This window comes from Clarias gariepinus, chromosome 12 (assembly GCF_024256425.1).
Source record: "Clarias gariepinus isolate MV-2021 ecotype Netherlands chromosome 12, CGAR_prim_01v2, whole genome shotgun sequence".
Classification (NCBI taxonomy): domain Eukaryota; kingdom Metazoa; phylum Chordata; class Actinopteri; order Siluriformes; family Clariidae; genus Clarias; species Clarias gariepinus.
This window is the reverse complement of record NC_071111.1, coordinates 21,543,363-21,555,435: the sequence shown is the minus strand read 5'-3', so window position 1 is coordinate 21,555,435 and position 12,073 is coordinate 21,543,363. Positions and strand designations below refer to the sequence as shown.

Here is a 12,073-nt window from a genome sequence, read left to right as displayed (position 1 = left end):
GCAAAGTCAAACTTATCATATATTGGTCTCCACCAAGATCTCAAAGCATGCCCACGGGGACCGACACTCACACACTTTCACTGACACACACACACAGTCCAACCTGTCAAGTATCGGGACATTTGGTCCAAACTAGGCAATTAAGCTACAAATGCATGCCAACACACACACACACACACACACACACACACACACACAATGAACCTGGTCTGGTATTTATGGGGACATTTTGGTCCCCAAAAAGAAATCTGACACACACACACACCTATTCCTTGACCCCTTTTTAATGCAATTTTCCCATATTGAGACAAACCATACGGGCCCACAAAGTCAAACTTGTCAGCTATTGGCTGTTGCACTGTCCTTGTGGGAACATTTGGCAGACACCAAGTTATCAAAGCATGCCAGGGATTGACACTCACTCACACACTTACCCACTCACACACAAATCAAATGTCCAAATGTGTCCAGGTGTATCCTGGTATTTTTGTGGGGACATTTGGCCTGCATGTCTCTCTCTCACACACACACCCATACACTGAAGAAAAGAAGAAAAAAAAGCCCAACAAACTAAATGTCCCACAAAATCAAACAAGGTCAGGTATATTTTTTCTTGGTCCTCCCCAACAAGAACTCTAGCTATATAAGCACACCCACACCGACACACATACCTATTCCTTTAAACACCTTTTTCCATGTCGGGACAAACCAGATGTCCCCACAAAGTCAAGCCTGTCAGCTATTGGTATTCTTGTGAGGACATTTTGTAGACACCAAGATATCAAAGCATGGCCACCAGGAAGTCAAACATGTCCAGTATTAGTATCTTTGTGGGGACACTAGAGATCTCTCTCTCTCTCTCTTACACACATACACACACACACAATCAGGTATTTGTGGGAACGTTTAGTCCTATAAAAGAACTCTCTCTGTCTCTCTCTCTCACACACACCTAGACCACCAGCAATTTAACAACTCTCTTTACAGATTAATGCCTCAGTATTTAAAGCTTTCTCAAACACACGACGCCCACTTGAGGAAGATGTGAGAAACCCTCTCAGAGTTTTCAAACATGGATTAAACCGACGCAAAAACAGCGATCATGAGCTTAAAGCGGGAAGGGAAGGGATTGCTTTTGTTCCAGTAGGCGGTGAAAAGATCGGCCATAGTATTAGAGACAGCGATAGAGAGAGTGTGTATGTGTGTATGTATGGAAGTGTGTTTCCATTTGGGAAAAACTTGTAGGAATGCTAACAAGTGCCGGCCATTTCCGTTTAATTATATCCTAATGAAGTGGCCGCGGTAGCCACGCCCACTCACTCTGAACCATTCATAACTTTTATTTGTGTGTGTGTGTGTTCACACGACTCGCTGGTTCTCCCTTGTTTATTTGCATTCCGCGTTTTGTGTTTGTCACCCGCCACACGAACGACCCTCTCGGTCCTCGGCAGCCTATCAGAGCAGCGGTGCTCGGGGGGGAGGCGAGTTTTCCTGCCCTCCTGTTTCTCCTGAGCGGCTCTCAGGGGCGAAGCTGCAGCTACACGAAAACCAGTTTGTGGAGAGAGAGAGAGAGAGAGAGAGAGCGGTTTGTAAGCTGCTGGCTTCTCAGGTGCGTTGCACATCCGCGTCATTTCTGCTTACCTGTAAAAACAAGAGGTCACGTGATCTCGAGGAAAAAGAGGGTGGGAGGAAAAAAAAACCCTTTGCACTTCGGCAGTTCGAGAGAGAGAGAGAGAGAGACTGAGTGAGTCCTCGGATTTACAGCTCCGGAGTGGTGTAGCGTCTCTCTTGTCTCTCTTTTCTTGGCGCAAAAAAAGGACATTTTTGTTTCCTGATCAAAAGGAATTCAAAGGATACAATGAAGAAGTTGCTTTGAGCCCAGGCTCGCGCTACAGTGTTCCTCAACACCGACCCAACTTCAAAGGTGAGCACGCGCGTTACTTGTTTGCTTGTTTGCCGCTTGTTTGTTTACTGTAGCGTTTTCCTTACAAAACGCGAGACATTTAACCCGCGGAAAGGTGTTTTCTATCCGCCTCAGCACATTTATGCGACTGTTCTGACACTCTTGTTTACTCAATGCAAATAAAAAACACCCTTGTTTAGGTTTCATGACGTTCGTTTATAAAATAAAAAGTTTAATTCACATATTGATAAGACTTGATTGAGATTTGATGTTATTTTAAACCAGCGACGCTATCCCAAAACGATTTTTTTTGTTGTTGTTGTAGTTATTCTATATACTTTGTAGACTGTTTAACTCAACGCAGTGCTTCAGGTTTAGTATAAATGTTTTATAATAATAACAATAATAATAGAGCCATTTCCTTTCAATGCCATTAAGCCTGTTTTACAAGCTACAGTGGTTGGAGTTTTACTAACTGGACGAAGCTGGTTTAAGGCAACAGTGGCATTGTTTCTTAGCTTCAGTAGGATTGGCTTTTAAATAGTGAAGAAAAAAAAACACTGCTCAACATGTTTTTGTCATTGTACATCTAAAGCAAAAAGTGTTGTGCAACAGAAATGTCTGTGCAATGGATCACTCACCCATTATCATCCATACCGCCTTATCCTGTATTCAGGGTCGCGGAGTGTGTCCCAGGAGATTTAGGGCATGAGGCGGGGTACACCCTGAACAGGGTGCCAATCCATCGCAGGGCACACACTCATACACTGTGGGCAATTTGGGAACTCCACTTCGTCTAATCTGCATGTCTTTGGGCTGTTGGAGGAAACCAGAGTATCCGAGGAAACCCACCAAGCTTGGGGAGAACATACAAACTCCATGCACACAGAGGCGGGAATTGAACCTGGACCCTGGAGAAACAAGGCGACAGTGCTAAACACTACATGACCGTGCCGCTGTGCAATTGATGTTCGGGTAACTTCCTGAAGGAAGGTTCTACAGAAAGCTAGGTTTAGTCGCCCAGTGTTGTAATCTTTAGCACCTCTAGGGACGTGGGTCTGTTTCTATAAAATTTGCATGTCCTCCATGTAATTGGTGGGTTTTCTCCGGGTACTTCGGTTTCCTCCAACAGTCCGAAGGAATTCAGATAAACCCGTAGTGTCTGTGTGTGGTTGTTTGTGTCTCCTGTGATTGATTGGCAACCCGTCCAGGGTGTATAGCCTGAGATATCCTCCTGGGGACTCTGTCCAGGATAAGTGGCATAGAGTGAATGTAAATTAAGTAAACTAATTTTCACTCAATCAATGAAGAAGGTGATCTAAAAAACACATGCACACACAAACATACATCCATTAGCACAAGGAGTAAATGTAGGTTATAAACACTCCACAACACCCCCATTACTCCCATAAGCTGTATTAGCGTGATTTTATCAGTTGTCTTTTCGTGTTCAGTTTTATATGCATCGTGTCTTGCCCTCGTATACCGTGGCCTTTACAAAGTAATAAAAAACGCCTAATGTGTTTCTAATCACATTGCGTGCCAGGCCCTGAGTAACAAGTTTCTGTTTTCTTGTGAAATTCCCAACAAATATAATCAAGATCACAATGTAGTTCTCAGTTGCAAATGCACATCAAATGGATTTCTTTCTTTTTCACATTTCAAGTTTATTGACTAAAAACTGTGGCATGAGTTTGTTAAACCAAACGAAAGTTGCTGGCGTCTCAGAAAATACTGGATAAGCCAGTATTTTGCTGGATTTGTAAACATGCTTCATGAACACTGCCTGGAGTGTTTTGGTAATAAGATCTACCTTTTTTACATTCAACCGACTGAGGTACAAAAAAGGCAGATAGTACTGTTTCTTGTAACTCTGCTTACAGAACATAAGAATTGAGCATGAGAATTGAGTCGTAATGTATACTTAATGTAATGTGTAATTTTTATATATGGCCGAAATAATGAGTAAACATTGGTGGGATTGAAAGCTTTAAAGGCTGATTAAATTTCACTGGCTCTCTGTAAATTGGATCATAGTAATCAATAAAGATGATGACCTGAGAAAAACATCCGGCTTCTGAGACTGTTCCAAACATCGTCACCATCGTCATCATGATGTTTGGACTGAATGTGTTAATGAACAGCACACAGCTACAACCTTGTGTTTACAGCAGTCACTTTGTGCAAATCTCAAAATCTCACATATTGTGAGTGAGTTAAGGGAAAGAAAATTCAAGACCGAAGATCGCACAAGACCGAAAGCCAGGGAAAATATTTATCTATGTTTGGCATCTTATCTTATTTCTAACAGGTTTTTCTCTCCTGCATAGTTCCTGCCAGTATGGAAAGATGGCTATCTGTGATTTTCTTTAACACTGTCTTGTACAGTTATTGGATTTTTTTTTTTTAGCTATACAGTATAGATGGAGATGGGTAATATTTGCGTGTCATGTCTTTTCAGAGCTAAAGCACACGCTTACCTTCATTCTTTCAGCGTTTGAAGTAATGATTGAATGCCAATGTGGTGTTCTGCATTCATGGGATAAGTGGGAAGTTGCAAATTATTGCAAATCTTAATAATGCCATTTGTCACCTGGGGATGTTCGAGATGCAAAGTGTGTGTAGGGGGGCATATGGACTCTGGTCTATGTTATTGATGGGATGATCATCAATTATACTATGGTCAGTTGATTTCTTGTACATTTCAAGTTTTGAAAGGTACAGGAAGAAAATAAGATTGGTTATGAAGAATGTCAATCGCTTGTAATCGTTAAAACGTCCAAAGACAGGGATGCTGCATGTTTTTTGTGCACACCTTTATGACTGCAGAAACTCGCCTGCATATCCTGCCAACCCTGCTCATGCTCAAAGCATGCTTGTGTATGTCTTCCTGGAACTAGCCATATTGCTAACCAGGCACTAGCTGTATGGGTAACTACATACTAGTCATATAGCTGTATGGCTGACTGGGAAAGAACAGCCTTGATTGCTTGCCTTGTACTCACCTTTTGGGCGACGAACTTCGCAGTCATTGTTCAGAACAGGAAAATTTTATAACCACCAAGATCTATTGTAATGTATTTATATCTTATATCAGTTTTGGTTTGTTTTTGGTAGACGAGTTAAAAAACCTAAATTATCAAAGAAGCATTGCACTGTGCAGTTAAGCTGATTAATAATTGATCAGATTCCTCAAACTGATGATGGATTATGGAAGAGTTACCAACTCTCATTATTAGTCTCAGTCACCGTATGTCCTGTGTTTGCTTTCTCAGAGAACATGACCCTCATAAAATCCACTGTACAGTCCTTTACAGTGTTGTTCCAAGTATTAAGTTATTTTAGGTGCTTTTTACAGTGTTGTTTTAGTGAAGTTCATACATTTTTGCATTACCTTTTGAAATGAAATGAAAATGAACAGCAACTTCATTGGACAAGTAATGTTAGTAGCTAACATTGGTGGTGCATCTAATATCACAAAACAGCGATAAGTATAGCCAATGTTATAGACTTGTCTGTATGTGAACATATCTAAAGCTGAGATTGCTATAAACTCATTTGAAAGTAGATAGGAGAGAGAGAGTTTGTAGTGCGAGTGGTCGTGTTGATTTGATGTCACTCCATGAACAGGGAAGGAACTAGTAATTGAAAAGACTATAACAAGTTGAAAATGTGCAAATGTAAATTAGTGTTTTTTTTTTTTTGTTTTTTTTTCGTAGGCGGGAAAGTACAATTTTCTGTTTCACCTTGAGTAAATCGTTAATGTTTAGCAATTAAGACTATAGTTAAAATACAGCGATACAGACATTCTGGCAGCCTGCTTAATATTGAGTAGGTTCCTCCTTTTGCCACCAAAACTGTATGTTCTGACATATTTCTATGGGATCTGGAGCTGCTCTGATCCAGTTGACCTTTGTCAAAGTCACTTTGACCTTAAACTTGTCCATTTATTTTTCAACTTCAGGCCTGTATTTCATTGGGTTCCAGGTGTCATTGTAACAAGATATTGTAACTGGTTGCCGAATTGTTATGGCTAGACGACTACTGACTAGACTGAACTGCAGCTTTTCTGGTCAGGAACTACCAAAAGTGCTCCAAAGAGTGAAAACTGGTGAACTTGTAACAGGGTCATGGGCGGGCCAAAGCTTGCTGATGCAGGTAGAGAGCGAAGGCTGGTTCATGTAGTCAGATCCAGTAGAGGAGCTACAGTAGCTTTCATTGCTGAAACAGTTAATGCTGGTTATAAAAAAAATAGTGCCAGAAAACACAATGCATTAGTGATTTGGTGGTAAAAAATGAGTGACCCACTGATTATTTGGGTGGGTGGCCATAATGTTATGGCTGATGGGTGTAAGGCAGTGTACCTTTAGAGCAGAGTTTTGACTTGGCTGAATGTTGCACAGATTGCATCAAGGTCAAATCTCAAAGTTTCCAGTTAAGTTCCTGCTGTACACATTTTCACTTTCATTTTTCTTCCCTAGTAATGTGCGTTTGAGCTAAACCTCATGTCTGGCCAGATTGTGTCAATCCCCAGATACAGGGGTTAGAAGGGTAAAGCTTCATCATGGGCTTTGAAGTGAGCATGATTTAATGGATCTTGACATTTTCAATAGGGCTTGTCTAAAGATCTCGAGATCCTTTCGCTGCCACAAATATGTGTCGGTGGTAAGTTGGAGCGTTACAGGTCAGCTCAACAATAAACAGTAATTCAAGCTATGAAGTGAAGGGTGGAAAAAAAACAACGCAGAAAGACGAATTAACGCTGAGTCAGAGATTGCAAATTTAACAGTGTGCAAGTGTTGCAATAGTGCTGATAGATCGAAACCGGTAGCGACAAAAAGGATTAAATTAGATGTGTGGAATTCTCCCTTTCCCCTCTGCAGATGTTTGCTCTTGGTTAAGTCCCACGCACCAGCTAGCTCCCAGGAGGGAGTATGCTCACAGGGAGGCTATCCATCTACTTCTGCATATTTGACAGAGGTTTATGATTGACTAGCATGACTGTGTTTAATAAGGGAGTGAAAGAATAACACCACTCCCTTTCTACATGGAAAGCATGGCCAGTCCTGTTCTTATATAGCACTTGTTGATTTTCTGTTGTTGCTGCATGGTCAGAATCCTGTCTCACACCTTGGGATCAGCTCCACAACACGATCCACCAGGATAAAGCTGAAAATGACTGTATTTGTTAGAAGAGGAAATGCCTTTGGCTAATTAGGGGTCGAATGTAGAGCGGAAACGAGCTGTTTTCTCTCGGGTTTTTTTCTTGCCTGTCTGTCTGTTCTTTTCTTTTTTTTTTTATATATTTCTCTTTATCTGTGGGAGCGATCATGAGTAATGGTTATGTTTGTTTGTCTTTCAAGTCAAGAAACATGACCATGAACACACAGCCAACCCTTTTCTTGCACTTCCTGTGGATAGAGCATGATTGTGTGTCCTGTTCTCTCTCTCTCTCTGCTTGTACATGGATCACTTATATGCCTGACGTTTGGCTGTCCTGATTTTAATAAAGTTTTCCCCCAAAAAACAGATGGAGTAGTACAGTTTATATTATGACTGCGCACATCTGTGCTTGAGCCTCTGGCCCTTCGGCCTCCTACGTTATAGGCAGTGGACACTTCCTCAATCATCCCCATTTCCTGAGCGGCCCTCATATCTAAGAGCTCATCAAAATGGCCTTTCTCTGATTTTTATTTTTTATTTTTTTAGTCTTTTATTTGTGTTTGTTTACAATCTGGAGCAGGGCTGATGTGGATTAGCGTGTTGGAGGCATTTAATCGTTTGCTGAAGGATTTCATGTTTTTTTTTTTTTTATCCAAAAAAAAAAATCCATGAGAAATCTACCTTCTCTGTGTCTCATATTTTTATATTTATATGTATGTATGTATGTATATGTATATGTGTGTGTGGGATATTTTATGCATGATGGTTTTTCTTTGCTAGATAATATCGTAGGGAGAAAAAAGTCAGTGTGAAAAGTATTCGAGTTCTGGCATCGAGCTGTCTGCGAGCCCTAATTCCAGCCTGTGTCAAGCAAATGGATAGTCATTGCAGGGTCGTGCAGGCACAATGGGGAAAGCGAACGAAGGATGGTGTTTGCCGAGGAGACGGCGCCACGGCACAATGGGAGCGACATGCAATTTTCTCCTCAAATTAAGTTCATTTCCTCCAGCACATGGTTTCTCATTATTGCTTTTAATTGCTGAGGACGAGCTGCTCGTTCGAGGTGTGGGAGAAAGCGGGCATGTCCGGACATGCGCCGCACTGGTGAAACGCGCGTATGTATTTAAAGCTAATCTGATCCCTAACTGACACTAAATGCCTTCCAGTGCCAAAGGTGAGCGGCGATGACATTTCTGCACAGCTTGGTTAAATTGAAAAATCTGCGCCGAGCATATTAAACTTTTGTAATAATGTGATTTTTACTGGTGTTTGAGATGAATTTTGTAATGAGACTCTGGTTTAAGTTCTGTTCAAGGAAATATGATCTCATGACAGGCTTAGCAGTTAGCGCTGTCGCCTCGCACCTCCAGGGTCCGAGTTTGCATGTTCCTGCCATGCTTGGTGGGTTTGCTTCCACATTGATTGGCGTTCCCAAATTGCCCAGATTGTGTGTGCCCTGTGATGGATTGGCACAATAAGTCTCCTGGGATAAACTCCATGACCCTGTATACAGGATAAAGCGGAATGGACGATGAGTGAGAGTGAATGAGTTTTCATGTGGTGCGAAGCAACATTTCCACAAACCCTTCAAAGGTTTAAGCTCATGATGGAGGCATGAACCCTGTAAGGCCGTAACGGTATCACTGCACCACTATAGAACATTGAGGAGTGTTGCTTAAGTGAGCTGACATTAGGGTTGTTTGTTTTTTGCTACATATACAGTATGCTTAGGTAAAGATCATAACTCTCTTGGGAACTCTGACAATTCTGATTTCCATTAAGAAGCATCAAATTAACATGACAGTTTGAAGTTATAAATTATGCTGTTGGAGGTTTTACAAAAACACGGATGTCTTCATGAGATCTTATCTTCTTTTATAGCTAAAAACGTTTGGCATGTATTAATATTGTGGTGTAGATTTAACAAACTAACATTTGTTTATCGATCAAAAGTAACTTTTGGTCTGAATCTATTAGAAGTAGCGGTGGTGTGATATGAGCCAGAGATTGGGAAATTTGGGACTTCAAGATGACCCTAGGCCTCATTCACACATTATTTAAAACTCATCTGTTTCATCCACAAGCGCACTTCTCGCAAGACGTCTCTCCAGGAAGAAGATATTAAGAAACTAAGTTTTTTCAGATGTTTTTTCAGTTTTCTGAATTCTGATTGTGTCCTCACAGTTAAGGTCTTCATCTCTGTTTAAGGTAAGTTTTATCGTAGAAGTACAATGAAAATAACGTCTTATCCATCTTATCCTAAGGAAACCGATGCAGGAGTGCTTTAAGTTTTAAATCCTTCCATCGCAGTGATCATGTCTTGAATTGCTGCATTCCAGTCTGAGACTATGAGGCCAACATTTTCTGACCTTCTGTCAGATTTCTCATTAATATGACACTGAAAACTAGAGTGAGAAAAGAGCTAGCAGCGGAGTGTCACTGAGCATTGTTTTCTCATGGGAAGTGCATTAGCAATGCCTTTTTGTTACTTCTCACAGGAACTAAATGACAGATTAACATCCTAAGGACGTTATAGATATTTCGCTAGAGACACCCTTTTTAACATTTTCAGTCGGGAGACTTTCTTTAATCCTGCAACATAGGAGCTGTTTGGTTCTTTAATGCAGCACTCTGAGATTTAAATGAACTGTTGTCTGTTAGAGAAAATGCAAAGTTTGTTTCTATAGTCAACCTTGTAGGAAAATTACAGGTTTTTTTTAAAGGCCTGCTCATTTTGGGCCACCATTTTTGTCTGTCAAAAATCCAGCAAAGAATTGAGGATTGTAATAGAATGTGAGCCTAAACGTAGAAAAAGCTGTATCAGATACATTGCACTGAAGATCAGCAGTTTGCTGAGAAGAAGAAACACACCCGGGAGAAGTGTGTGAGGAGCAGTGACACATGCAAGTGTGAAGAACAGCTTGGCAAAATCTGAGGTCGTCTTTTGTCGTCGGTTTGATCCTCCCTTTGTTTCGGCAGCAGTTTAAAAACTCGTATAATAATCATTTTCTTTTTTTTTTCCTTTGTGGTGCAGCTAATCCGAGTAAAGTGTGTCTTAGTGTGGATTTTAAACCTGTTAAACATTTCAGGGAATTCACCAGACCACCATATTTTTACTTTCAGTTTCACAACGATAAAATTTAAATGACTGGAAATGTGATTCATCCGCCCTTTCATCCATGTGACACGTGGTTCCGTAGACTAAAAATATTCCTAAAGTTGCATCATTATCTACTGGGGTCTGGTGTGTATATACTCACTTCCATTGTTTGATCTGCGCCTTGTGTTTTGCTGGACAGCGTATCGGCACTGTGATTAAACACGTCATTAAATAGGTATTGTTCGTGTTGTGGTCAGCTGTTTTGTTTGTGTTCTTAGGACATTGAGTGGAAATAGTGAATCATTACTAATGCCCAGAAATGACACACCTGGCAGTCTCCATGCTTGAGCTGTTTAGGATATGGGTTTGACCTGAGGAGTTAACGGAATTGCGATCGTGTATGCCTCAATTAATGAAACATAATCGTTTGTGGTGATGGTGGGCATACGTGTTTTTATTCATTAATTTCATCAACTGCTTTACCTTACTCAGGATTGTGGAGCTGGACATGATGTACAGTACTGTGCAAAAGACTTGTGCCACCCCTCATTTTTTCATGTTGATATAAACGATGTAGATTAAATTAAAGAAATCTGCAAATAATTTTAAGATACAATTTAAAAATTGGTTGTTTATGTAACAATCTCAGCAGCCACCTCATTTCCCCTTTTGTCTGTTCCAGCCACTCAGCATTCTGATCATCTAATCTGGTTCTCACTGGTTTACGCCTTAGGTCATCTCCTTTTTTAATGCTTGGATGATTCATAGATCACCGTGTGGCTTAAAAAACGAAAAACATTTCTTCTGAAACTGGTTGGTTGCACCACATCGTCTCTGACTCAGAAGACTGCACATTGGAAGAGTTGAGTGGAAACTAATGCAACTTTCTTGAACTTCAGAGTCTGGGACCTTGATTTCCAAATACCGTTTCAGAATTTTACACTCTTCTGTTGGTTTGTAGTTCTATTAATAGTAATGTACTCAAACTTAAAGTGAAATATCCTAATATTTTAAGATACTGAATTTGTAATCTGCTGTAATCCATGGAAATGCAAGCAAAAAGGCTTGAAATAATTCTCTATATATGTAATGAATCTAGAATATAGGAGTTATAAAGTCGTTAGTGACCTCTACACGGCATGCCTGATCACGTCACACGAACAAGTCCAGCTCATCCAGTTAATCAGTAACCTCGTGGGTAGATAAATGTTATCATGCACAGAGATTAAAGGGAATATCCTCAGTGACCTGTTCAGTGTGTGTGTGTGTGTGTGTGTGAGGAGTTTTCAGCTGACTGCTGACTCGATCAGCGCGCTGTCGCTAAAGAGTGTGACTAGAGCTGGAATGTGATAAAGGAGTCCAGGCCGACGGGGGGTCGGCTTGTGTGTATGTGTGGGGGTGTGTTTGAGAGAGAGACAGGGACATAAGCATGTGCATGGTGTTGGCAGGAAGAGTTTTATCACTCGGTCATGTTGAAGCTTACGCTCACTCTCCTGTGCATGAGTGACTGCTGGAATTCCTCTCTGCTTTGTTTCGATACAATTTTACTAACTTTCTAGCTGGGTGACTATGCGTACCTAAGGAGTATTCATTTGAATACACTGAAATTAAATTATACAGTAGATGTTAATAAGTAATAACTTGTTTGGAATTGGAGGGAAGCTGAGTGCAGGGTCGGGCATGATAAATGGTGCATTAAAAGGTGATACTTAGGAAAGCGGTGCTGGACAGTGTTGGGAATTAAGCGCTAAACATCGGTTCCGGGCTTCAACCCATGAACCACTACTTATGACTTAAAGCTACGATAATATAAATTATACCTCAGCTGCACTCACTGCCCACTTTATTATCCCTGTTCATTCATTATCCCTGTTCATAGGGGCAATTTGCAAAATACGTCAAATCAT

General features: G+C 40.8%; 1 protein-coding gene across 2 annotated transcripts in view; it reads left to right on the top strand.

The window, feature by feature from the left end:
• Window positions 1-1,309: 1,309 nt before the first annotated feature.
• plxnb2a.1 (plexin b2a, tandem duplicate 1) overlaps window positions 1,310-12,073 on the top strand; it is a 106,236-nt gene continuing 95,472 nt past the window's right edge. The window contains exon 1 of one of the 2 annotated variants that reach the window (XM_053508674.1): window positions 1,310-1,924. The gene's annotated coding sequence lies outside the window, so the exon portion shown is untranslated. The remainder of the gene's footprint in view (window positions 1,925-12,073) is intronic. The other variant, XM_053508673.1, reaches the window with a different exon arrangement.